General features: G+C 49.6%; 1 protein-coding gene across 4 annotated transcripts in view; it reads left to right on the forward strand.

The window, feature by feature from the left end:
• Positions 1 to 26,849, forward strand: part of LOC138261570 (cyclin-dependent kinase-like 4) — a 1,634,859-nt gene that overhangs the window by 1,263,631 nt on the left and 344,379 nt on the right. The window lies entirely within an intron of this gene.

The raw sequence follows: 26,849 nt of genomic DNA on the forward strand, positions 1-26,849 counted from the left end.
AAGTAGAGGGGAAAGGATTCAGTCAGTTATTATAGTCTAGCCTATACAGAGGCTCAAATCTGTTCATAAGGGGGCTCGACCTGAAGTGTTCATAACTCCTCATTTCTGAACCTGATATCTGCCTGCAGTATTTAACCTTTGCAATGTGAAAAATGTGTTGATCTTTGTAGGAAAGTAGCATCTTGCCTGGCATGTTACCCCCATATTTCACTGTATATATGTTGTTTTAGTCTATGTGTCACTGGGACCCTGCCAGTCAGGGCCCCAGTGCTCATAAGTATGTGCCCTGTATGTGTTCCCTGTGTGATGCCTAACTGACTCACTGAGGCTCTGCTAACCAGAGCCTCAGTGGTTATGCTCTCTCTGCTTTCCAAATGTGTCACTAACAGGCTAGTGACTAAATGTACTAATTCACATTGGCATACTGGTACACCCATATAATTCCCTAGTATATGGTACTGAGGTACCCAGGGTATTGGGGTTTCAGGAGATCCCTATGGGCTGCAGCATTTGTTTTGCCACCCGTAGGGGGCTCTGAAAATTCTTACACAGGCCTGCCAGTGCAGCCTGCGTGAAATAACGTCCATGTTATTTCACAGCCATTTACCACTGCACTCAAGTAACTTATAAGTCACCTATATGTCTAACCTTCACCTGGTGAAGGTTAGGTGCAAAGTTACTTAGTGTGTGGGCACTCTGGCACTAGCCAAGGTGCCCTCACATCGTTGAGGGCAAATTCCCTGGACTTTGTGAGTGCGGGGACACCATTACACGCGTGCACTATATATAGGTCACTACCATTGTATAGTGTCACAATGGTATCCCTGAACATGGCCATGTAACATGTCTAAGAACATGGAATTGTCACCCCAATACCATCCTGGTATTGGGGGGACAATTCCATGATCCCCCGGATCTCTAGCACAGTACCTGGGTACTGCCAAATTGCCTTTCCAGGGTCTCCACTGCAGCTGCTGCTGCTGCTGCCAACCCCTCAGACAGGTTTCTGCCCTCCTGGGGTCCAGGCAGCCCTGGCCCAGGAAGGCAGAACAAATGATTTCCTCTGAGAGAGGGTGTTACACCCTCTCCCTTTGGAAATAGGTGTGAAGGGCTGGGGAGGAGTAGCCTCCCCCAGCCTCTGGAAATGCTTTGATGGGCACAGATGGTGCCCCACTCTGCATAAGCCAGTCTACACCGGTTCAGCGATCCCCCAGCCCTGCTCTGGCGCAAAACTGGACAAAGGAAAGGGGAGTGACCACTCCCTGGACCTGTACCTCCCAGGGGAGGTGCCCAGAGGTCCCCCAGTGTGTCCCAGACCTCTGCCATCTTGGAAACAGAGGTGTTGGGGGCACACTGGACTGCTCTGAGTGGCCAGTGCCAGCAGGTGACATCAGAGGCTACTTCTGATAGGCTCTTACCTCTCTTGGTAGCCAATCCTCCTTCCTTGGTAACCAAACCTCCTTTTCTGGCTATTTAGGTTCTCTGCTTTGGGGAATTCTTGAGATAACTAATGCAAGAGCTCATCAGAGTTCCGCTGCATCTCCCTCTTCACCTTCTACCAAAAGATCGACCGCTGACTGCTCAGAACGCCTGCAAAACCGCAACAAAGTAGCAAGACGACTACCAGCATCATTGTAGCGCCTAATCCTGCTGGCTTTCTCAACTGTTTCCTGGTGGTGCATGCTCTGGGGGTAGCCTGCCTTCACCCTGCACCAGAAGCTCCGAAGAAATCTCTTGTGGGTCGACGGAATCTTCCCCCTGCTAACGCAGGCACCTAAAGACTGCAACACTGGTCCTCTGGGTCCCCTCTCATCCTGACGAGCGTGGTCCCTGGAACACAGCAACTCTGTCCAAGTGACTCCCACAGTCCAGTGACTCTTCAGTCCAAGTTTGGTGGAGGTAAGTCCTTGCTTCCCCACGCTAGACTGCAAAGCTGTGTACTGCGTGATTTGCAGCTGCTCCGGCTCCTGTGCACTCTTCCAGGATTTCCTTCATGCACAGCCAAGTCTGGGTCCCCGGCACTCCTTCCTGCAGTACACAACCTTCTGAGTTGTCCTCTGGCGTCGTGGGACTCCCTTTTGTGACTTCGCGTGGACTCCAGTTCACTCTTCTTCTAAGTGCCTGTTAGGGTACTTCTGCGGGTGCTGCTTGCTTCTGTGAGGGCTCCCTCCTGAGTTACTGGGGGCCCCCTTTGTCTCCTCCTGCAAGTGTGTGAAATCCTGGTCCCTCCTGGGCCGCAGAAGCACCCAAAAACCTCTATTGCGACCCTTGCAGCTAGCAAGGCTTGTTTGCGTGGGAACACCTCTGCAACCTTGATTGCAACGTGGGACATCCGTCTTCCAAAGGAGAAGTCCCTAGTCCTCTTCTTTCTTGCAGAACTCCAATCTTCTTCCAACCGGTGGCAGCTTCCTTGCATCTTCAGCTGGCATTTCCTGGGCTCCTGCCCACTCTAGACACTGTTGTGACTATTGGACTTGGTCCCCTTGCCTTAAAGGTACTCAGGTCCGGAAATCCATTGTTGTTGCATTGCTGGTGTTTGTTCTTCCTGCAGAATCCCACTATCACAACTTCTGTGCTCTCTGGGGGGAGTAGGTGCACTTTACTCCTACTTTTCAGGGTCTTGGGGTGGGGTATTTTTCTAACCCTCACTGTTTTCTTACAGTCGACCCTCTACAAGCTCATAGGTCTGGGGTCCATTTGTGGTTCGCATTCCACTTTTGGAGTATATGGTTTGTGTTGCCCCTATACCTATGTGCTCCTATTGCAATCTATTGTAATTCTACACTGTTTGCATTACTTTTCTTGCTATTACTTACCTAATTTTGGTGTCTGTACAAATATCTTGTGTATATAACTTATCCTCTTACTGAGGGTACTCACTGAGACACTTTTGGCATATTTGTCATAAAAATAAAGTACCTTTATTTTTAGTAACTCTGTGTATTGACAGACCACAGAGGCAGTGGGCTGCTATTTTGTGGCTATCTTTCACTGGAAAGGGTAGGGATAGGCTCCTTACTGTTAGAGAAAGTGAAGCTAACAATTTTACAGTTTTGAAGGATGCACTCTTGGATGGATTTGGCTTAACCACTGAACAATACAGGATTAAGTTCAGAGACACCAGAAAAGAGTCCTCACAAGACTGGACAGACTTTGTAGACTGTTCAGTGAAGGCCTTGGAGGGGTGGTTACATGGCAGTAAAGTATCTGACTATGAAAGCCTGTATAGTCTTATTCTGAGAGAGCATATTCTGAATAACTGTGTGTCTGACTTGTTACACCAATATCTAGTGGACTCAGATCTGACCTCTCCCCAAGAATTGGGAAAGAAGGTAGACAAATGGGTCAGAACAAGAGTGAACAGAAAAGTTCATACAGGGGTGACAAGGATGGCAAGAAGAAGGATGGTAAGTCTTCTGACAAGGGTGGGGACAAAAGTAAAACTGAGTCTTCATGAGGCCCACAAAAATCCTCTGGTGGGGGTGGTGGGTCCAAATCCTCTTCCAATAAACAACCTAAAAAGCCTTGGTGTTATTTGTGTAAAGTCAAAGGCCATTGGGCAACTGACTCCAGTTGTCCTAAGAAAAACACCAAACCTTCCACTACCAAAACCCCTGCTGCAAATTCTAGTGCCCCTAGTAATAGCAGTGGTGGTGGGAGCAAACCTACAAATAGCCAATGCAAGGGTGTAGCTGGGCTCACTATTGGGAATGTAGTTGGAGTTTGTCTTGTTAGGGAGACCACAGAGGCTGTGTTAGTCTCTGAAGGTGCCATTGATTTGGCCACCTTGGTTGCTTATCCCCTTAATATGGATAAGTACAAGCAACTTCCCCTAATAAATGGTGTTGAGGTTCAGGCCTACAGGGACACAGGTGCCAGTGTTACCATGGTGATAGAGAAACTGGTCCACGCTGAACAACACCTACTTGGTCAGCAGTACCAAGTGACAGACACTCATAACAACACTCTTAGCCACCCCATGGCTGTTGTAAACCTCGACTGGGGGGGGGTTACTGGTCCAAAGAAAGTTGTGGTTGCCTCAGATTTACCTGTAGACTGTCTACTAGGAAATGATTTAGAGACATCAGCTTGGGCAGAAGTGGAGTTGGAGGCTCATGCAGCAATTTTGGGCATTCCTGGGCATATTTTTGCTTTGACAAGGGCTCAGGATAAAAAGCAAAAAGGACAGGGTAAGTTGGATCCTGGAACAATGGACCAAGTGCTCCCTAAAGCTCGGGGTAGCAAGGGTAAATCCCTACCCACTATCCCTCCCTGTACAGATGATTCTCCTTCTGAGGAAGAAGAATTTCCTCCCTGTGCAAAACCTTCACCAGGTGAGCTGGCAGCAGACACTGCTGAGCTTTTGGGTGGAGGGGGGCCTGCCGGGGAAGAGCTGAGTGTGGCACAGCAAACCTGTCCCACATTAGAGGGTCTCAGACAGCAAGCTGTCAAGCAGCAAAATGGGGATGTCAGTGACTCACATAGAGTTTACTGGGAGGACAACCTCTTGTACACCGAGGCAAGGGACCCAAAACCTGGAGTAGCCAGGAGATTGGTCATTCCCCTGCAGTACAGAGAGTTCCTCCTAACTCTTGCACATGACATTCATTTGGCTGGGCATTTGAGCCAGATCAAAACATGGGAGAGACTTGTCCCCCTGTTTCACTGGCCTAGGATGTCAGAGGACACTAAGGGGGTCATTACAACATTGGCGGTAAAAGGCGCTTACCGCCGTGCAGTAGACCGCCAATACACCGCCGCAGCCGCAGAATTCCGCCACAGCTATTATGACACACATCTCGGAATCCGCCGAAATTCAGACACCCACACAAGTCCGCCACACCAAAGGTCAGTGTTAAACTGGCGAAAACAAAACCTCCACCTCCACGCCAACAGAAACACGCCCATGCTATTACGACCCACGAATCCACGCGGTGGTCTTTCAACCGCGGTATTCCATTGGCGGTACACACCGCTGCGCTCAAAATACACACACATCTCCAAAACACCGCCACATTGGACAATTACAAATAGACACACCTGATACACATACAAACACCACTCCCACACACCCAACACAATATTAAACACACACCCACATCACCCACAAACACCTACGACCAAAAATTAGTCACGAAGGCCAGAGAGAGAGCACAGAATAGACAATCCCACCACACAGAGGCACACAACACCATCACCCACACAACATCCACGCACAAAACACCACACACCACTACACATCACCACACACATCAACACTGACACCGCCCCACACATCACACACACCACCCCATGTCACGCCAAAGACACCCCCGGTTTTCCGAGGAGAAGCTCCGGGTCATGGTGGAGGAAATCCTACGGGTAGAGCCACAGCTATTTGGCTCACAGGTGCAGCACACATCCATAGCCAGGAAGATGGAGCTATGGCGCAGAATAGTCGACAGGGTCAACGCTGTGGGACAGCATCCAAGAAATTGGGAGGACATCAGGAAGAGGTGGAACGACCTACGGGGGAAGGTGCGTTCAGCGGTCTCCAGGCACAACATCGCGGTTCAGTGGACTGGCTCTTCCCCCACAACTAACAACATGGGAGGAGCAAGTCTTGACCATCATGCATCCAGAGGGCCTCGGAGGAGTCGGTGGAGGAATGGACAATGGTAAGTCAAATCTTAACTATCATATCACCCACCCTACCTGCATGCTATCACACACCCCCACCCTCACCCCCTCCCCTATCACTCAAACTCCTCACTAATGTACTAAGAACACAAACCACACATCCCAACACCAAGCCCTGCATGACACAACTAAGCATGGACACCCATAACTAAAGCATGCTCACTGCACATACCCAGAACACCCCCCAACCATCATCACACAAGCCCCCCTACAGGAATGCTTGCACTGCGGTACACGCACACCCTTCCCATTGCACACCATGACACACACACATGCAATAATCATGCTCTTATGCCCTTGCAGGATCACGAAGGACCGTCACCACACCGGAGGGTCCAGATAACTCCACTCCACCCACAGAAGAGGCCCACAGTGACGATAGCAGCTCTGTCCTACTGGATCCTGATGACCAGCCCGGACCATCGTGGGCATCGGGACAGTCGGTTCCCCTTGCACAGGCACAGCCCAACACTGACCTTCCACCCTCTGGTAACACCAGCACAGCACCCACCCAGCGGCCCCAAACCTCCGTACCCAGGACAGGTCAATCAGCTGTGTGTCCACCACTACAGGGAACCCAGGATAACCCACCATCCCAACAACAACAGGGACCTGGGGGCAGTGGTAGTGGGCACACGGTCCAGGGGACGGAGGCACAGGAACACAGGGGAACTGGGAGGGCTGCTGTGCGACGGGGCGGACAGGCCAAGGGAACCCACTCTCCACGAGGCCCTCTCCTCCATCATGGGAGCATACCATCACTCCCAGGAGACGATGGCGACGGTCCTGGTCAAGTTTCAGGAGACCCAGCACCTGCAGGAGGACCAGTATTTGGGCTTCATGGAGGATCTCAGGACCAACAGCTCCGCCTTGGGCACCATCGTAGGGGTGCTGAAGGACATACAGCAGACCTTGAGGGACACCGTGGCACTCCAAGGGACCCCTGACACTAGCATGGACGATGAACTGCCCACCACTTCCGCCGGTGCTAGTGGACAGGACGCCCCGCCACAGGACCACCACACCAGCACCCCACCCCCTGCAGACGGAGAACCACCACGCAAGCAGTCCCTGAGATCCAGTAACAGGAAAGAGCAAGATGGCAAGACCCCCGCCAGGAAATGAGACCACCCTGATTGTCCTCCGACTGTCCCACTTTGTTACCCTGTCCATACTTAAACTGCCCCAGCTCCACTTCCTATGCCCATATGGGCAGTGCACCTGTGAGACTAATAGACTGGACTCTGCCATGGACATTCCTCCACCATCACCCCTCACCATTTTTCAACCCCCCTCCATTTTTGAACACTTGAATAAACACCCTTGAACCACAAAACAATGTTGAGTCAGTCTATGATTTGGTAAAATGTATTATCAATGACAGTGTCAAAATGCGTTTCTAGTTGTAAAGGCAACATACCTATGTCACACATCACAAGTCCTTGAAGGATGCATGCAGATGACACACGTTCGTAAGCACACCTGTGAAACCGTAATGGAAAGGTACAACTCAGTTACCAAATAATCCTATGAAATTACACACAGGATAGAGGAAGACGTGTGACAGTGAATGTAATGGTAAAAATGAAAATGTTCTCACCTGTGTGTCACTGGAAATATTGCTGTATGGCCTACTCCCTGTTGTTGTTGTCTTCTTCCTCACCTTCCTCCTCATCACTCTCCACAGGCTCCACAGCTGCCACAACACCGTCATCTGGACCATCCTCCTGCAGAAAATTCAGCTGGCGTCGCAATGCAAGATTGTGATGCATCGAGCAGGCGATGATGATCTGGCACACCTTCTTCGGTGAGTAGAATAGGGAATCACCTGTCATATGGAGGCACCCGAACCTGGCCTTCAGGAGGCCTAAGGTGCGTTCGATCACCCTCCTAGTCCCCCCATGGGCCTCATTATAGCGTTCCTCTGCCTGGTCCTGGGATTCCTCACTGGGGTCAATAGCCAGGACCGGTTGGGGTAACCAGAGTCTCCTAATAGCCACACACTGTGCCTCTGGAGTTTGACCCATCATATCAGGGATGCTGCTATTCCGCAGGATGTAGGCGTCATGCACTGAGCCAGGAAACATAGCATTTACCTGAGAGATGTACTGGTCTGCCAAACATACCATCTGTACATTCATCGAGCTACATGGGTCACATCAATAGCACCTATGATGTTGGGGATATGTCCAAGGGCATGGAAGTCACCTTTCACTGTTGCCAAATCTTCCACCTCAGGGAAAATTATGTATCTCCTTACGTGTTTCAGCAGGGCAGACAACACTCTGGACAGCACAGTGGAAAATATAGGCTGGGACATCCCTGATGCCATGGCCACTGTTGTCTGAAAAGACCCACTTGCAAGGAAATGGAGCACTGACAGCACCTGCACGTCAGGGGGGACTCCAGTGGGATGGCGGATTGGTGACATCAGGTCTAGCTCCAACTGGGTACATAGTTCCTGGATAGTGGCGCGGTCAAACCTGTAGGTGACGATTAAATGTCGCTCCTCCATTGTCAACAGGTCCACCAGCGGTCGGTACACCGGAGGATTCCGCCATCTTCTCAATTGTCCCAAATGACGGTGCCTAGGAAGGACAACAGCGACCACAGAGTCAACTTTTTTCCAGGTTTGTACCCACAGTTACACAATACACAACACCAAACACAAAACCCTTCCTGTATGTGTGTTGAGTGTAGGCCTACCTATGTGTGACGCAGAAGTAAATGAAGCCATGTGGGCCCCTGAAATGGCGGCTGCCTGACCTCTAAACTGGGACAATGGGATTGTGGGGTAACTGCGCTGCCGTTGCACACCGTCGCGGTAGGCGGTCGTAGACCGCGGCGCAATGCTGCATTGGTTAACATTGGACCCTATGGGTCCCAGGAGCCAATGAACAAGTACGCCGCCGGTGATGATACGCACCACCACGGACATCACTGCCATTTTCTATCTGTTCAATCACTAGATACCTGATCTTCGACAGGAGAGGACCTACACTGCAAGTGCTGCTGTGACCTCGGTCTGGAAGCGACGATGGCTGCTGCGTCTGGGGAAAGGGCCCCTGCCTTCACTGCTCAGGAGTTGGAGAAACTAGTAGACGGGGTCCTACCCCAGTACACGCTACTCTACGGTCCTCCAGACCAACAGGTTAGTACACAGGTAGCACGTTGTATGGGCTAAGCCTGGGTGGAGAGGGCTGGTTGTAAGAGGGAAGGGGGCAGAGTTCAGGGAACATGAATGCATGTGAATGAATGTGCCACATGGCTAGGGTAGGGAGGTGGGACACTCACATCGACGGTGCAGTTGGTAATGACTTCTCTTCTTCCCTTGTGCATGTCATGTAGGTCAGCGCCCACCAGAAGAAGGACATTTGGCGTGCCATCGCCAAGGACGTCCGGACCCTGGGGGTCCACCAGAGACGGGGCACCCACTGCCGTAAAAGATGGGAGGACATTCGCCGCTGGAGCAAGAAGATGGCGGAGGCTCAGCTGGGGATGGCCTCCCAACGTGGGAGGGGTGCCTGTCGCACCATGACCCCCCTGATGTTCCGGATCCTGGCGGTGGCCTACCCGGAGTTGGATGGGCACTTGAGGGCATCACAGCAGACACAAGGGGGTGAGTACAACCTCATTCTGGGTACTTGGCGCACAGTTGAGGGGCTGGCTGAGGGAGGAGGGCTGTGGGTATACCTAGGCCAGGCAGAAATTCGTAGGCTAGGCCCCTCCGTAATGCAGGCCATGTGGCACTCCACCCCACCGCAGTAGAGTGCCAAGCACAGGTATACATGCCCCTGTGGCATCCATGTGTGCAGATGTCCACCATAGCCATGTAGGCCAGATCCCAGAAATTGCATCTGTAGATGCCAGGAGCACGGCGTAGTGCAGGGGGCTGCTGTGTCTGTATTGTCCGCCAACGGTAGCGGTATGCCATGCACTCAACCTGTCTTTCTTCTGTCTCCCCCCCCCCTTTTTGTGCTCTCCCTGTTCTTGTGTGCATCAGCTCCATCAGGCGGAGGTACAGTGGCACTGGAGCACGAGGGAGCTGCATCCCACATGGCCAGGGAGGGCCACACCACGGACTCAGAATGCACCAGTGGGACGGAGGGCGAGGGGAGCTTCACGTCAGCCACCGGATCACCAACCAGCGACACGGACTCGTCCGCCGATGGGAGCTCCCTTGTGGTGGCGGCACCATCTATGCGCCCCACTTCTACAGGTACAGCTGCCACCTCCCCTACCAGCACCGCCCTCCCAGCAGCCCCTCAGCGTTCGCCCCTGCCCGCTCACCCAGGAGGGTGGGCATCACCTTCGCCCCAGGCACCTCAGGACCTGCCCCAGTCACCCCTGTTGCCCTCAGTGAGGAGGCCATTGACCTCCTCAGGTCACTCACTGTTGGGCAGTCTACCATTGTGAATGCCATCCAGGGTGTAGAAAGGGAGTTGCAACACGGTAATGCATTCCTGGAGGGCATTCATTCTGGTCAGGCTGCCCTTCAGCGAACCCTGCAATCTCTGGCCTCAGCACTGATGGCAGCCATTGTCCCTGTGTCTAGCCTCCCCCCTCCAACCTCCTCCACCCAGACCCAATCCCCTGTACCCCAGCCCATCCCAAGCACACCATCAGACCAGCATGCACACACCTCAACACACAAAAGTAGCTCAGGCAAACATAGACACCACACATCCCACAGGCACTCACACAAGCATCACACACATACAGACACCGCAATATCCACTGCCTCCACTGTGTCCCCCTCCTCATCGTCTCCCTCCCAGTGTTGTCTACACTCTCACCTGCATGCACTACATCTACAGGCACCAGGACTCGCACCAGAACACCCAGCACCACACCCCGCTCACCTGCAATCACCACCTCCACTCCCATTTACACGTCCCCTGTGTCCTCTCCCAGTGTGTCTGTGACGCCCCCTCCCAAAGTACACAAACACGGGCACCCACACACCCAACATCCATCCACCTCATGACAGCCTCCAGTACCTGCACCTGCACCCAAAACATCTAAAATGACACCTCCTACAACCACCTCCTCTTCCTCCACTCCCAGACCCCCTCCAGCTACCCATCCTAGTGTTCGTCAGAAACTGTCCCTCTGCAAAGTTGACCTTTTTTCCCCCACCCCCACCCCTCAAATTCATCAGTCCTGTCGTAGCACCTCAGCCAAAAAGCCTCCAGTACCAGTGGTGCGTGTTCAAGGTGTGTGGAGTGCACCGGCCACCAGGGCAGGCAGTGTGACACGGAGCCAAGGCACTGCCAGTCCACCCCCTGTAAAGGCTCTGAAGTTGGAAAGTGGCCGACGGGACCGTGTGAAGACTCCTGGATGCAAAACAACTCACAGGGGTCCCAGGGGGATTGCAGAGTCAGCTGTGACTCCTCCAAAGGTGGGGAAGGGCCAGAAGAAGTCTGCACAGCCTGGTGTGAGCATCACGGCGGAGAAGGGCGGCATCCTTCCCGGCGGCCGGGACGCCACTGCCAGCACCGTCGTCACTGGTCAGGAGACCACCGCCAGAGTCATTGCCCAGGAGGGCACAAGTATCGTCACTGGTCAGGAGACCACCGCCACCGCTGGAGTCATTGCCCAGGAGGGCCCAAGTATCGTCACTGGTCAGGAGACCACCGCCGGAGTCATTGCCCAGGAGGGCCCAAGTATCGTCACTGGTCAGGAGACCACCGCCACCGCCGGAGTCAGTGCCCAGGAGGGCCCAAGTATTGCCAGGAGACCACCGCCACCACCGGAGTCAGTGCCCAGGAGGGCCCAAGTATCGTCACTGGTCAGGAGACCACCGACACCGCCGGAGTCATTGCCCAGGAGGGCCCCGGCAGCCACAGCCCCGCTGGGCAATGAGGGACCGTCATGCCACACACCAATGCCCAGTCCAGAGAACGTCATGCCACACACCACTGCCCAGTCCAGAGAACGTCATGCCACACACCAATGCCCAGTCCAGAGACCGCCATGGCAAAGCACCGCTGAACAGTCCAGAACCGCCATGGCAAAGCACCGCTGAACAGTCCAGAGACCGCCATGGCAAAGCACCGCTGAACAGTCCAGAGACCGCCATGGCAAAGCACCGCTGAACAGTCCAGAACCGCAATGGCAAAGCACCGCTGAACAGTCCAGAACCGCCATGGCAAAGCACTGCTGAACAGTCCAGAGACCGCCATGGCAAAGCACCGCTGAACAGTTCAGAGACTGCCATGGCAAAGCACCGCTGAACAGTCTAGAACTGCCATGGCAAAGCACCGCTGAATAGTCCAGAACCGCCATGGCAAAGCACTGCTGAACAGTCCAGAGACCGCCATGGCAAAGCACCGCTGAACAGTCCAGAACTGCCATGGCAAAGCACTTCTGAACAGTCCAGAGACCGCCATGGCAAAGCACCGCTTAACAGGGCATGCACCACTGAACACAGCAAACACCGCTGTAGAAGAAAAAAGACTGCCACATCAAGCATCGTTATCCCATGTGCAGCTGCGACAGTGACGGGACAGGAACTGTCACGGGGAGACTAATCCAGTATGGGCACCAGTCCCCCTCCAGAACTAGTGGAGAGATCCATCCACTCTGTCTGTCCTTCACAGGATGAAGCACTCTGGGCACCAGTCCCCCTCCAGGACCAGTGGAGGCTGTTATCTACTTGAGAGGCTGTGGCTTTGCACTCCCCAGGATGGTCCAGTGGGCATCCCACCCACTGTAGAGACTTGAGAGACTGTGGCTTTGCACTCCCTAGGATGGTCCAGTGGGCAACCCACCCACTGTAGAGACTTGAGAGACTGTGGCTTTGCACTCCCCAGGATGGTCCGGTGGGCAAACCACCCACTGTAGAGACTTGAGAGACTGTGGCTTTGCACTCCCCAGGATGGTCCAGTGGGCAACCCACCCACTGTAGAGACTTGTGAGACTGTGGCTTTGCACTCCCCAGGATACATCAATGGGCGTGGAGCCCCGTCGTGGATGTGGCGTGGTGCTGTAATCCGGCTGAGGTGCCCCCCCCCTTTCCTTCCCCCTGATGTGCCTGTTGTATTTCTCTCTGATGCCCCGGCAGTGTTCTCTCCGTTTGTGGACAGGTATCTTGTGTGGGCCTCGCCCATGCATTTTTGGACTAGTGGTGCACGGACATTGATATGTGCATATCTGCACTACTTCTCGTAATGTATATACTTTTTAATGATTTTATAATATATCTGTATATATTTGAGACATGTATATTGATACATTACAATGTTTGAACTGATTTCTTTTTGTCTTTGCATTCTTCCGCGGGTTGTTACTGTGATGTTTCTAAATGCATTGGTGTGTGTGTTGTAATATGCGTGTGTGGGGGTGGGGGTGTTGCGTGTGTGTGTCCCCCTGACTTTTGCCTCCCCCCTCACCTATGTCGTAGGTGCAGTACTCACCGTTGTCTTCGCCGGCGTTGGTCTTCGTAGATGAGTATGAATACAAGGGCCGGTAGGATTTGTAATTCCGGCTCCATGGTGTCCTCCTTCCTTGTGGGATGTGTTCAGGTGAGCGTTTTCCCATTGCAGAAACTGTTTCCGCCGTGTTTTTATCCACGGTGAATCCGCCCCGGAAAAGGTGGCGGATTGGCGGGTTGTGATACTATGGGCGGTACATTGTCTTCCGCCTGTCTGTTGGCGGTGACCGCCGCGCTGCTTGTCTGTACCGCTGTGGCGGGCAGTGTGTTAAAGTGGCTGTCTTTGTTGCCGGTTTCCGCCAGGGTCATGATTCCCTTTTTTTGTCCGCCGGCCTGTTTGCGGTATTACCGCACCTTTAACACCATCCGCCAGGGTTGTAATGACCCCCTAAAGACTTTTGCAAGTCTTGTGTGACCTGCCAAGCCAGTGGCAAGACTGGTGGCACCCCAAAGGCTCCCCTTACTCCACTACCTGTGGTTGGGGTGCCCTTTGAAAGTGTAGGGGTTGACATAGTTGGCCCCCTTGACCCTCCTACTGCTTCAGGCAATAGGTTTATCTTGGTGGTTGTGGACCATGCCACAAGATATCCTGAAGCAATTCCTCTAAGGACCACTTCAGCTCCTGTAGTGGCAAAGGCCCTCCTGGGAATCTTTTCCAGGGTAGGTTTCCCTAAAGAGGTTGTATCAGACAGGGGTAGCAACTTCATGTCTGCATACTTGAAAGCAATGTGGAAGGAGTGTGGTGTTACCTACAAGTTCACCACTCCTTATCACCCACAGACTAATGGACTGGTAGAGAGGTTTAATAAAACTCTCAAAGGTATGATAATGGGACTCCCTGAAAAACTCAGGAGGAGATGGAATGTCCTGTTACCTTGCCTCCTTTTTGCTTACAGGGAGATACCCCAGAAAGGAGTGGGCTTCAGCCCCTTTCAACTCCTCTTTGGACACCCTGTAAGAGGTCCACTCACTCTTGTGAAGGAGGGTTGGGAACAACCTTTAAAAGCTCCCAAACAGGACATAGTGAACTATGATCCAGAATGGCCGAGTACATGAAAAAGGCCAGTAAAAACCTTCAGGCCAGCCAGGAGCTGCAAAAGCAATGGCATGACCAGAAGGCTGTTCTGATCCAGTACCAACCAGGACAGAAGGTGTCGGTATTGGAGCCTGAGGCCCCAAGAGCACTCCAGGACAAATGGAGTGGACCCCATCTAATTGTTGAGAAAAAGGGTGAGGTTACCTATCTGGTAGACCTGGTCACTGCCAGGAGTCCCGTTAGGGTGATTCATGTCAACCGCCTAAAACCCTACTATGACAGGGCTGATCTCACCCTGCTCATGGCAACAGTTGAGGGACAGCAAGAAGAGAGTGACCCTCTCCCTGATCTCTTTTGCACCACTGAAACTGATGCTTTAGTGGAGGGAGTAGTTTTGGCAGACTGTCTGACTGCAGAACAGAAAGACAACTGCATAAATCTCCTTGGACAATTTTCTGACCTCTTTTCAATTGTGCCAGGTACCACATCCTGGTGTGAACACACAATTGATACTGGAGACAGCTTGCCTGTCAAAAGTAAGATCTATAGGCAGTCTGACCATGTCAGGGACTGCATTAAACGAGATGTGCAGAAAATGCTTGATCTGGGAGTGGTTGAACCTTCTGAAAGCCCATGGGCGAGTCCTGTGGTGCTTGTACCAAAGCCTCACTCAAAAGATGGAAAAAGGGAGATGAGGTTCTGTGTAGACTACAGAGGTCTCAATCAGGTAACAAAAACTGATGCTCACCCTATACCCAGGGCAGAAGAGCTCATTGATACACTGGTATCTGCCAAGTATCTTAGCACCTTTGATTTGACTGCAGGGTATTGGCAGATCAAATTGGCTGAGGATGCTAAACCCAAAACTGCATTTTCAACTATAGGAGGGCACTACCAATTCACTGTGATGCCCTTTGGTTTGAAAAATGCACCTGCCACTTTTCAGAGGTTGGTGAACACAGTCCTGCAAGGGTTGGAGGCTTTTAGTGCAGCATATCTAGATGATATTGCTGTCTTTAGCTCCACCTGGGATGAGCACCTGGTCCACCTTTGGAAAGTTTTGGAGGCCCTGCAAAAGGCAGGCCTCACTATCAATGCTTCAAAGTGCCAGATAGGGCAGGGAAAGGTGGTTTATCTCGGACACCTGGTAGGTGGAGAACAGATTGCACCCATGCAGGGGGAAATCCAGACAATCATGGATTGGGTTCCCCTACAACTCAGACCCAGGTGAGAGCCTTCTTAGGCCTCACAGGGTATTACAGGAGATTCATTAAAAACTATGGCTCCATAGCAGGCCCTCTTAATGATCTTACTAGTAAGAAAATGCCTAAAAAGGTAATCTGGACAGCCAGCTGTCAGAAAACTTTTGAGGAGCTCAAACAGGCCGTGTGCTCTGTACCTGTCCTAAAAAGCCCAAGTTACTCCAAAAAATTCATTGTTCAAACTGATGCATCTGAATTAGGGGTAGGGGCAGTCTTATCACAACTGAATTCTGAGGGCCAGCATCAACCAGTTGCTTTTATCAGGAGAAGCTTGACCCCTAGAGAAAAGCGTTGGTCTGCCATAGAGAGGGAGGCCTTTGCTGTGGTCTGGGCACTGAAAAAGTTGAGACCATACCTGTTTGGTACTCACTTTATTGTTCAGACAGACCACAAACCTCTACTTTGGCTAAAACAAATGAAAGGTGAAACCCCTAAATTGTTGAGGTGGTCCATATCTCTACAGGGAGTGGACTATACAGTGGAACATAGACCTGGGAGTACCCACTCCAATGCAGATGGACTCTCCAGATATTTCCACTTAGACAATGAAGAATCATCAGGTCATGGCTAGTTTTATTGTCCTTCGTTTGGGGGGGGGTTGTGTAGGAAAGTACCATCTTGCCTGGCATGTTACCCCCATATATCACTGTATATATGTTGTTTTAGTCTATGTGTCACTGGGACCCTGCCAGCCAGGGACCCCGTGCTCATAAGTATGTGCCCTGTATGTGTTCCCTGTGTGATGCCTAACTGTCTCACTGAGGCTCTGCTAACCAGAACCACAGTGGTTATGCTCTCTCTGCTTTCCAAATTTGTCACTAACAGGCTAGTGACAAACCAATTCAAATTGGCATACTGGTTCACCCATATAATTCCCTAGTGTATGGTACTGAGGTACCCAGGGTATTGGGGTTCCAGGAGATCCCTATGGGCTGCAGCATTTCTTTTGCCACCCATAGGGAGCTCTGACAATTCTTACACAGGCCTGCCAGTGCAGCCTGAGTGAAATAACGTCCACGTTGATTCACAGCCATTTACCACTGCACTTAAGTAACTTATAAGTCACCTATATGTTTAACCTTCACCTGGTGAAGGTTGGGTGCCAAGTTACTTAGTGTGTGGGCACCCTGGCACTAGCCAAGGTGCCCCCACATCGTTCAGGGCAAATTCCCCGGACTTTGTGAGTGCGGGGACACCATTACACGTGTGCACTATACATAGGTCACTACCTATATATAGCGCCACGATGGTAACTCCGAACATGGCCATGTAACATGTCTAAGATCATGGAATTGTCACCCCAATACCATTCTGGTATTGGGGGGACAATTCCATGATCACCCGGGTCTCTAGCACAGTACCCAGGTACTGCCAAATTGCCTTTCCCGGGTCTCCACTGCAGCTGCTGCTAACCTCTCAGACAGGTTTCTGCCCTCCTGGGGTCCAGGCAGCCCTGACCCAGGAAGGCAGAACAAAGGATTTCCTCAGAGAGAGGGTGTTACACCCTCTCCCTTTGGAAATAGGTGTGAAGGGCTAGGGAGGAGTAGCCCAGCCTCTGGAAATGATTTGATGGGCGCAGATGGTGCCCATCTCTGCGTAAGCCAGTCTACACCGGTTCAGGGATCCCCCAGCTCAGCTAAGGCATGAAACTGGACAAAGGAAAGGGGAGTGAGCACTCTCCTGACCAGTACCACCCAGAGGAGGTGCCCAGAGCTCCTCCAGTGTGTCCCAGCCCTCTGCCATCTTGGAAACAGAGGTGTTGGGGGCACACTGGACTGCTCTGAGTGGCAAGTGCCAGCAGGAGACGTCAGAGGCTCCTTCTGATAGGCTCTTACCTCCCTTGATAGCCCATCCTCCTTCCTTGGTAGCCAAAGCTCCTTTTCTGGCTATTTAGCGTCTCTGCTTTGGGGAATTCTTGAGATAACGAATGCAAGAGCTCATCAAAGTTCCTCTGCATCTCCCTCTTCACCTTCTACCAAAGGATCGACCGCTGACTGCAAAACCGCAACAAAGTAGCAAGACGACTACCAGCAACATTGTAGCGCCTAATCCTGCCAGCTTTCTCGACTGTTTCCTGGTGGTGCATGCTCTGGGAGTAGCCTGCCTTCACTCTGCACCAGAAGCTCCGAAGAAATCTCCCGTGGGTCGACGGAATCTTCCCCCTGCTAACGCAGGCACCAAAAGACTGCAACACTGGTCCTCTGGGTCCCCTCTCATCCTGACGAGCGTGGTCCCGGGAACACAGCAACTCTGTCCAAGTGACTCCCACAGTCCAGTGACTCTTCAGTCCAAGTTTGGTGGAGGTAAGTCCTTGCCTCCCCACGCTAGACTGCAAAGCTGTGTACCGCATGATTTGCAGCCTCTCTGGCTCCTGTGCACTCTTCCAAGATTTCCTTCATGCACAGGCAAGCCTGGGTCCCCGGCACTCCTTCCAGCAGTGCACAACCTTCTGAGTTGTCCTCCGGTGTCGTGGGACTCCCTTTTGTGACTTCGCGTGGACTCCGGTTCACTCTTCTTCTAAGTGCCTGTTAGGGTACTTTTGCGGGTGCTGCCTGCTTCTGTGAGGGTTCCCTGAGTTGCTGGGCGCCCCCTCTGTCTCCTCCTCCAAGTGGTGACATCCTGGTCCCTCCTGTGCCGCAGCAGCACCCAAAAACCTCTACCGCAACCCTTGCAGCTAGCAAGGCTTGTTTGCCATCTTTCTGCGTGGGAACACCTCCGCAAGCTTCATTGCGAAGTGGGACATCGGTCTTCCAAAGGAGAAGTCCCTAGTCCTCTTCTTTCTTGCAGAACTCCAAGCTTCTTCCAACCGGTGGCAGCTTCCTTGCTTCTTCAGCTGCCATTTCCTGGGCTCCTGCCCACTCTCGACACTGTCGCGACTATTGGACTTGGTCCCCTTTTCTTACAGATACGCAGGTCCAGAAATCCACTGTTGTTGCATTGCATTGATTCCTCCTGTAATTCTGAATGTTCTGTACCCGGGGGCCAAGCAATATCCCTGTTTCTCCCTTCCTCAATATTAATGGGACACAGGTGTGAGGGAGGGGGTGCTGCAACAGTCTATGAAACCTTGCTGTATTTAGAGAGTTTGGACAGGGTAGCCTCAATTGCATCAAAACTGTCATACAGTGGTTTTAAAGGTTTTTTTTACTTAGTTTCAATGCTTCTGCAAATTTAATTAGATATAAACTTGTCTTGGGGCACAGTTGAATCAGCATTAGCCCTTTTATCACCCGGGCAAGTCTTTTTCTTCACCGCCCTTCCCTTCTTCTTGCCACGGGGTTCAATTGGTAAAGAGCTATCGGCATGGGCATCATCAACAATGTTCACATAGTCCGTACCCACCAGGCATATGTTGAGTCTCTGCAATGTTATTGGGGCCCTGTGTGGTATCCCCCCATGATGGTGAGAGGCGAAACCCCTTTACCTCTTCCCTGTAGTGTCTCCTTTCTGTTAGTTTGATTTCAAGAATCAATGGTAGCGATCGTGTTGCCCACTGCTGAACTTTTCCTAATCTTTCTTTTTCCCATTGCGTTTAGCCCCCCCAAACCTCCTGAGTAGTCCAGACGCACCATAAACCACAACCAAGAGGGGAGGCCCAGCCCGGTCTCTTTCAGTGGCTGACAAGCCCTGGAGGGGCCCGTCCTTGGCCCAGGTGTGCCCCAGCCACAGCCCGCGCACATCCCGTGCCGTGGGAGCACTAACGCACTTTTTTCAGCACTAAGCAGGAGGCAGGTGGGACAAAACAGCTGTAGCGCCTCTCTTGGCACAAGGATTGCTGGACTCTGTAGACCTTAGCAATGCGACCCCCCAACAGGACAAAACAGCAGTGGCACCTCTCCTAGTACATAGAATGCTGGATTCTGATGTCCTCACTGATGCGGACCCCAGGACAGCTGGGTCGAATTATTTTCCTTTCCATATCTCAATCCAGGACTGGCACCAAAAGTCTTCTGCGTATCTGCCTTACTCTGAAAACTCTATCTCCATTCTGTCAGTAAAGAAGCTTTTATTGGGCAATTTCCATAAAATAGATTCACATCAAGTCAATAAAACAAATACAGATTAAAATTAGTTCATAATCAAAACAATAGTAATGGCATTTACATATGAGCAAAGATTAAAGCAGAATTTAATACAATGTCTTAAAAAGCATACGTTAACACATAGTGGTCTAACATAAAACTTTATAAATAGCTACTAAGTCTAGCAGCAAGATGACCCTAGTATTCATTTTTCCCTTATTCTAAATGCTCATCTGATGCAACTAATTACGGCCTAGCAGGTAGACTGCTGTTCAAGATACTAGAGAGGTTGTAACCTGACTTGTACAATATAAATTTGTTTGCTGTCAGGATAGTTATAGGAATTGCATTCAGTTTTTTTTTTATAAAGACTACAATAAAGAATGAAGTGAGCAGTGGATTGTAGTAAAAAGATGTTGGAGGAGCAACAGGGTAATGGGGGAAATCATGAACCCTCCTGTGTGAATGCTGTCAGAAGGTTAGTAGTGCTTAGTCTGAAACTACCAAGGTGAAGCCTACAAACTGGGTTGGCTATTCATGTTAGGTAAGGTTCCAGCCCCTCTGTTGTCATGATTGGTAAATAGTGTATGACGGTAATCATTGCTTACATTAAGGCAAATCTGGCATCTTTATGCTTAAAAATTGGTCTTTTATCTTAGACTTTGAACAATTGTCAGTCTCGTTTGGGTGGTGGCAACATTTTTGAATTCTGAGCTTGAGGAAAGCCTGCTTAACATAAGCTATCCAGGGAACGATATCTGAATTATCCTGGCTCAAGCAGTCCTTGAGTACCATTCGAGAGAAGGTGGCCCTGGGTGTGCGCCAGATTTTTGTCCATAGGAGTAAAGATGCAGTTCTCATGGTATCTTCCAAAAAAGGAAGCCCTGGTTCTAAATGGGTAATGTGGCTCTCAGTAAACTTAGGGATTTCCAGCATCCTGCATAAAAATGCGTTCTCCATTTGTTGCAGTTTTACTAGATGTGCATAACCCCATACTCCTGCCCCCTATGTATCAACTGGGAGGGATTAAGGGCCAGATGTAGGAAGACGGCAAATTGCGAGTTGCAATTTGTGAGTCCGAGAGACTCGCAAATTGCAAGTCGCAATTTGCTATGCAGAACGGTGTCTCAGACACCTTCTGCAGCTCGCAATGGGGTCGCAAAGACCCACCTCATTAATATTAATGAGGTAGGTCGCAGTTTGTAACCCCATTGCGAGTCTGGGCACTCACAGGGATGGTGGCCTGCTGGAGACAGCAGACCACCATGTCCGTGACTGCTTTTCAATAAAGCAGTTTTTTTTTTCCATCTGCAGCCCGTTTTCCTTAAAGGACCATAGGACCACTGCCTGCTCTGAAAAACTATTTTTGTGTTAATTCACAAAGGGGAAGGGGTCCCATGGGGACCCCTTCCCGTTTGTGAATGAGTTACCATCCATATCCAAGTGGATGGTAACTGCGAGTTCATTTGCGACCGCTTTCGCGGTCGCAAATCAACTTGCATCGCGTTGCGAGTCGCAAATAGGAAGGGAACACCCCTTCCTTTTTGCGAGTCGGAAACGCATTTTGCGAGTCGGATCCGACTCGCAAAATGCATTTCTGCATCGCGTAGAGGCTTTTGCGCCTCACAAACGGCGTTTTTCGCTGTTTGCGAGGCGCAAAAGTCTTGCTACATCTGGCCCTTACTTCTGTATAATGATACAATTTCCTTGTTGGGCTTATGTCTCAATTTGTTGGTAATTCTACAAATTGCTTCAATTGCCCCTGCTAGTTTATGTGCCTTCTGGGACTGTAATTAAATGTATTTCAGATTGGATTAAAAAATTATCCCAAGGCAGTTAAAAATCTGAACTTTAGATATAACAGTCCTGCCAATATGATATTTCCTTGAACAAGTATTTTGTGTGCCACTGGTCATAATAAAATATTTCTGGTGATTCAATTTAAAATTGAGATTGCCCATGAAATCATTAAAAGAGTCCAATAAAACCTGAAGACCTTTGCGGTATGGGCAGTTAAAACCGCATCATCGTTGTAAAGCAAAACTGGGACTGGATGGCTCCCTACCTTAGGTGGATATTTTACTTTTTGTACTAGCATGAAATCCAAGACACTAATACAAAAAAATAAATAAAAAAGAGGCTAAAATACAGCCCTGCCTAACACCTCAATTGGTCCTAACAGAAAGGGTGCAGTTGTCGTCCAGGACAAATCTATTTTTTGTGACCTTGCCACAGTGGAGGCGTTTAAGGACACCTAACAGGGAATCCTCATTGCCCGCGCCACTCATCAATTTCCATAGTTTCCCTCTGTCAGCCATGTGAAAGGGACAGGAGAGGTCCATGAATGCCATAGGTAAATAACCTCTCCTGGCCTTGACATATTTCCCAGCTAATAGGAAAAGGTTTAGGGATTGTTCTGTTGTGCCCAGGCCAAGGCAGAGAACCCATTCTGCACATCAGAAAAAAAAAACATTTGATTCCGCCCAGTCCTCCAGTTTTTGAAGAATAATCCTCTCTAAAATTTTAGCAGATGTGCTCAAGAGGGATATGGGACGATAACAAGCTGGAAGGTTGTTGTTCCTTTTTTTTAAATTTGGGACAATTGTAGATTCACTCCAAGAACTTGGCAACTCCCCTTTAATGGCTGCTTGGAATACATTGGTTAGTAAAGGGGCACCGAACTCAGGATTTTATCTAAAAACATCAGTCGAGACACCATGTGGGCCTGGTGCTTAGCCTTTCAGGCATCTTGTGATGCTTTAGAAACAGCATTGCAATCTATGGATTCACTCAGAATATGTCCACTATTTGACTTACTATTTATTGGATCTCTTAAATCTGTAAGGGGAGGGGGATAATTTTTTTGGCCAAAAACATTAGAGAAATGAAGCACCCACTGTTCAGCAAGAATATGACATTCTGTTCTAAAATTAAACCAGTTGACATCCCAGAAGGCCATACTACTTTGAAGTAATGAGGCAGCTTCCCAGGCTCTCCTCCTTATTTATTCCTTTCGCTCAGCCAAAGTAATTTTATATAATAGTCTAGCTGCTCTGATATCCTCAGTGCTTGATGGGAAAGTATTTGTAACAAGCTTCAGGTACTTCAGGACAGCTGTGCAGGCTGGATCAAACTAGTTCTGGGAGGGTAATTTCTTAAGGGGCGTTTAACTGTCAACATGCGAGAGATCATCCTGCAGATGGCTTCAAAACTGTTTGGAATCTCCTGGAGGTTAAAAACCTCAGACAGACATCATATAACCTCCTCCTTGTTCCCAGAAAGTAATTCTTAAAGAATTTGGCTGGGTCAGCACTGTTTTATTTAACCCATAATGCCTTATTGGGAAGATAAAATAAATCTTTACTGCTTTCTGACTGTTTTTTTTTTTTTAGCAAAGGGCAATCAAGGCTCACTGTCATGGGTTTGTTATCACGAACACTGACTGGTAAAATATGAGTCTTGCATAAATGGTATAAGGCCTGAGAATATCAGAATAAACTAAATGACACATCCCTTTCCCTTGCCTATAAATGTAGAAGGGTGAACCACTCCCTCTTTAAAAAATTCCATTGTATAATAAATGTTATATTTGGTAATGATTTCGTTTACAGCCTCCTCATGGGGTGTGCGTAAAAAAATATATATATTCCCTCCTTGCCTATCAGTTACTCCACAGATGTGGTCTCCCTTTAGAGGACATCTGGCCATAATAAACTTGCCTGCCCAGATTATGGCTACTTGCTCATGACGTCTGTGAACATAAGCTGAAATAAAAGAATCAAGTCCTTCTGCAATAGTAACAGGTTGTGCAGCAAAAGAGTTCAAATAAAAATGAATTAGCACAATATATAAACTGGACAGAGATAAGTTCAGAATCTGAAAGCAAAAGATGCAAATCAGAATCTTTGCTTTAAAACTCAAATATTTGAGCGTGATCAATATTGTGAGAGACCCCCCTGCTCTGTCTGATATAGAAGGCTCTCCTGGGGTGCAAAATGATTGGAAAACATCTAGATAAAAACTTTTGGTCGCCCAGGGCTCTTGGCAGCAGAACCCATCAAAGTCAGACATTACTTGGATCCAGTCCTCCTCATTTATCTGTTTCTGACGAATACCCAGGGGTGGCTCCTCCATGAGGGTGGAGGAGCGTTGTCCCCAAACCTAGCTGCACACAAGAAAATGATAAAAAACAGTGTTTATTAGTGTTTACTTGTAAAGATGTGGGGCCACAGGGGTGACGAGTGTGAGCACTCCCACTCAGAGCGCATGTGTGTTTGGCCAGTCGTCTCGGGCAGGCCAAACACACATGTGCACAGGGCTCTCTCCAGCCTGCACATCCCAGCCAATCCTGATGCTGCTCTGAGCAGCGTCAGGATTAGCTGAAGGGCAGGCTGGGAGCCTGTACCTGCCTGCAGCCAGCAGAGGAGCAGGTCGCGACGTTCAAGTTGAAATTTTATTAATATTTTTGATTCCTCCGCCATTCCCCCTGCTCCCAGTGTGTGCCACCCTGCCCCCTTTAACACCATGAGCCATGGCTGCAAATACCCACAGTGTTCCTTGAGAGGAGGCGAAGGCTCTTCTCCTCGTTAGCAGCTGAGATTGTGTGGCCTATTTTCTGCTTCTTGCACTGAGTATTGTTACGCTCAGGTGCAAAGAGATGAAATGAAGGATTTTGAATGCAAGCTGGATGGGGGGTCCAATCCCTCCTCCTCCAAGGTCGTGTGATCAGGGCCAGAGCATACTACATCCCTCCAACAGTTGTGTTCTCCTTCCAAAGTTCAAATTGATATTATTGAAGTTTGAATATGGCCTGATGTAAAAACCAGCCATTCGATGTCTTTGAGGCAGATAGGGGTGCAAAGCAATTTGGTAGAGCAAGGGAGCAGTAAGCTGTTCAGAGGAACTTGGGCCAGAAGTAGGCTTTGTGATTTCCTTACCTAGGGGGATTTACAATGAAGAAGGTCTGTAAAAGAAGCCAAGAGGAAGGACCCTCATCTTATCACATTGGGTAAATCAGTAATCTAAATGATGTAACAAAGAGTTTACCAACCCAAGATTTTTAAAGTTGACCACTACACAGTCCCAACTAACTGATTTGGGTGAGTGGCCTATCCTTCATACTCTTTGTGTAAGTATAATATCATCCTACTTGTCATTTGACCAGCCCATGTTTTTTTTTAACCAGTGGTCGGCTTTAAATTTCATTCCAGTGTATCCTCACAAACTCCATCTCCAAGCATAGGGACCACCGCTGGAACTATGACAAATCGGGTGCATTCTGAAAGAAACTGCAGGTGAAGTGAGCAGCCCGTATTCCTAAGTATAATTGACTAAGTACTCCTGGGATGGTGAAGGTGAATGCTACTTGATATTGGATTACAAGGAAAATAGTTTGCCCTAGCTGGTCGATAGGGTCAGGTTAATTCAGGGTTTAGTAAAGTCTCTGCATGTTTGTCAGGCACAGGGGGTACACTTCTGGTATTTGGTATAGACTAAGTTTGAGGCTGGGGCTTTTGAAACTTTTGTTTATTCTCTGTCAGGGCTTTAACTTTGGCTTCCAATCCTTTGATTTGATTTAACTCAACCCATCGAAAGTCCCTTAATAATGCCTCTATACTACTGAAAACAGGTTTACAAAGATTTTTTTGCTCTGCCTTGAACTCAACAATATTAATGAGTGCGTTGGGGCTTAATTTTGGAGTAGAAATACCCTGTGCTTTTCCTTCCCCTTCCCCTCTTTTCCACTTTGATTGTGGCTTCTTAAACTCAGTGGGGTGATGGGCATCAGGGCTGCCTAAAATTGATTAAGCAATTGAGTCATGCAAAGTACATGCTTTATAAGTGTTGTCCGTGGCATTAGGGGGAATTTATTATGGAACAAAATTGAATCCCTTAAGTCTGTGTCTACCTCCAGAGGTGGAGACTTGGGGGAAGAGGAAGCAGAAGGAGGAGTTTGAGTTTTTGATTGGTTTGTGGGTTCTTTAATCAGTTTTTGAACTGTGTTGATGCTATCCTCCGCCTACTTCAACTCTGTGTTAATGTACCCAATGCTGATGTTAGGTAAGATGTTCTGATGGGAATAGAGACATTTCCCTTGCCTCTCTCTTCTCCATTTTTACTACGGATAGGTCTCTTTCCCCCTTTCTCTAGAGAACCATTTATGGTGGTTTAGAAAATTTGAATATGTCCTACCTCTGTCAACCAACTCCAGGAGTTTGGACAAAGTGTGCTGTCTCAGGTAAATGGCCTTGTCCGGCTTCGGTTCGACGCAGATAGACCAGCTCTTGGTACCTGGGCGTATCCCACACTGCAGGAGAAAGGCAGGGATTTTATGCGCATGCCAGCGATTCGGTGCTCCTCCCCTTCCTTGGGTGAAGCTTTGGTCTCACACCAGCCTTGGACATGTTATGCCACAAGTATTCCACCTCTTCCACAGTAAAAGTACACTTCTCAGTCCCCACAGTTAGACTGACCCCCCTCCAAAATGGCAGGCACTCTTTCCTTTTTCTGCTCCCTATACCAAAACATCATACTGGAAGAATCTCACATTCTCCAAACCTCATAATAGCTGTTGCATAATCCTTTGGATTACAGCTGTGGCAGGTGCCCATGTGAAAGGCATACACACAAAATGGAACACATCCTCTGTTGTGACAAATGAAGTTAGGTGTTTCGAGTTGGGGTGCAACTGAATTTGATGGTATGCACTGGACAAATCCAATATATAACAATCTCTCCCCTCCTTCACCCTGACCAACATTTTATTTATATTGGGCAGCAGTTGTCGAACTACCCAAATATTTCTGTTATGGTCTCTTAAATCAACACACATCCTAACTGTCCCATTAGGCTTGTGTGCAATAACAACTGGACTCAGCCATTCAGAGGCCTCTAGAGGTTTGATAATATTGTTCTGGGTCAACCTTTTCAATTCATTCCTCATGGCATCTCTAAGAGCCAATATTCCATGTAGTAAGCTGGGTTCTGGTTGTAGTACCCCTCACTTTTTTTGCCTGGTGTTAGCATGTTTTGGACTGTAGTGCACTGGGATCCTGCTAACCAGGACCCCAGTGCCAGTGCTCTCTCCCCTAAATTTGGTTGCTGGTAAACATTGTACACCCACAATTGGCATACTGGTGCACCCATGTAAGTCTCTAGTATATGGTACCTAGGTACCTAGGGCATTAGTACATCATGGGTCCCCTATGGGCTGCAGCATGTATTATTCCACCCATTGGGGCACATGCAAACTGTGATTGCAGGCCTACCATTGCAGCCTGCGTGAAAGGGTGCATGCACCTTTTCACTGCCAAACCTAAACACTGCCCTTAGACATTGGAACCTCTGGAACCGCTCTTGGTCTTTGCCTGTCACCAAACAAATCTGCTTCTGGTGGGAAGGCTCCCCCTGCAATA

This window comes from Pleurodeles waltl, chromosome 10 (assembly GCF_031143425.1).
Source record: "Pleurodeles waltl isolate 20211129_DDA chromosome 10, aPleWal1.hap1.20221129, whole genome shotgun sequence".
Classification (NCBI taxonomy): domain Eukaryota; kingdom Metazoa; phylum Chordata; class Amphibia; order Caudata; family Salamandridae; genus Pleurodeles; species Pleurodeles waltl.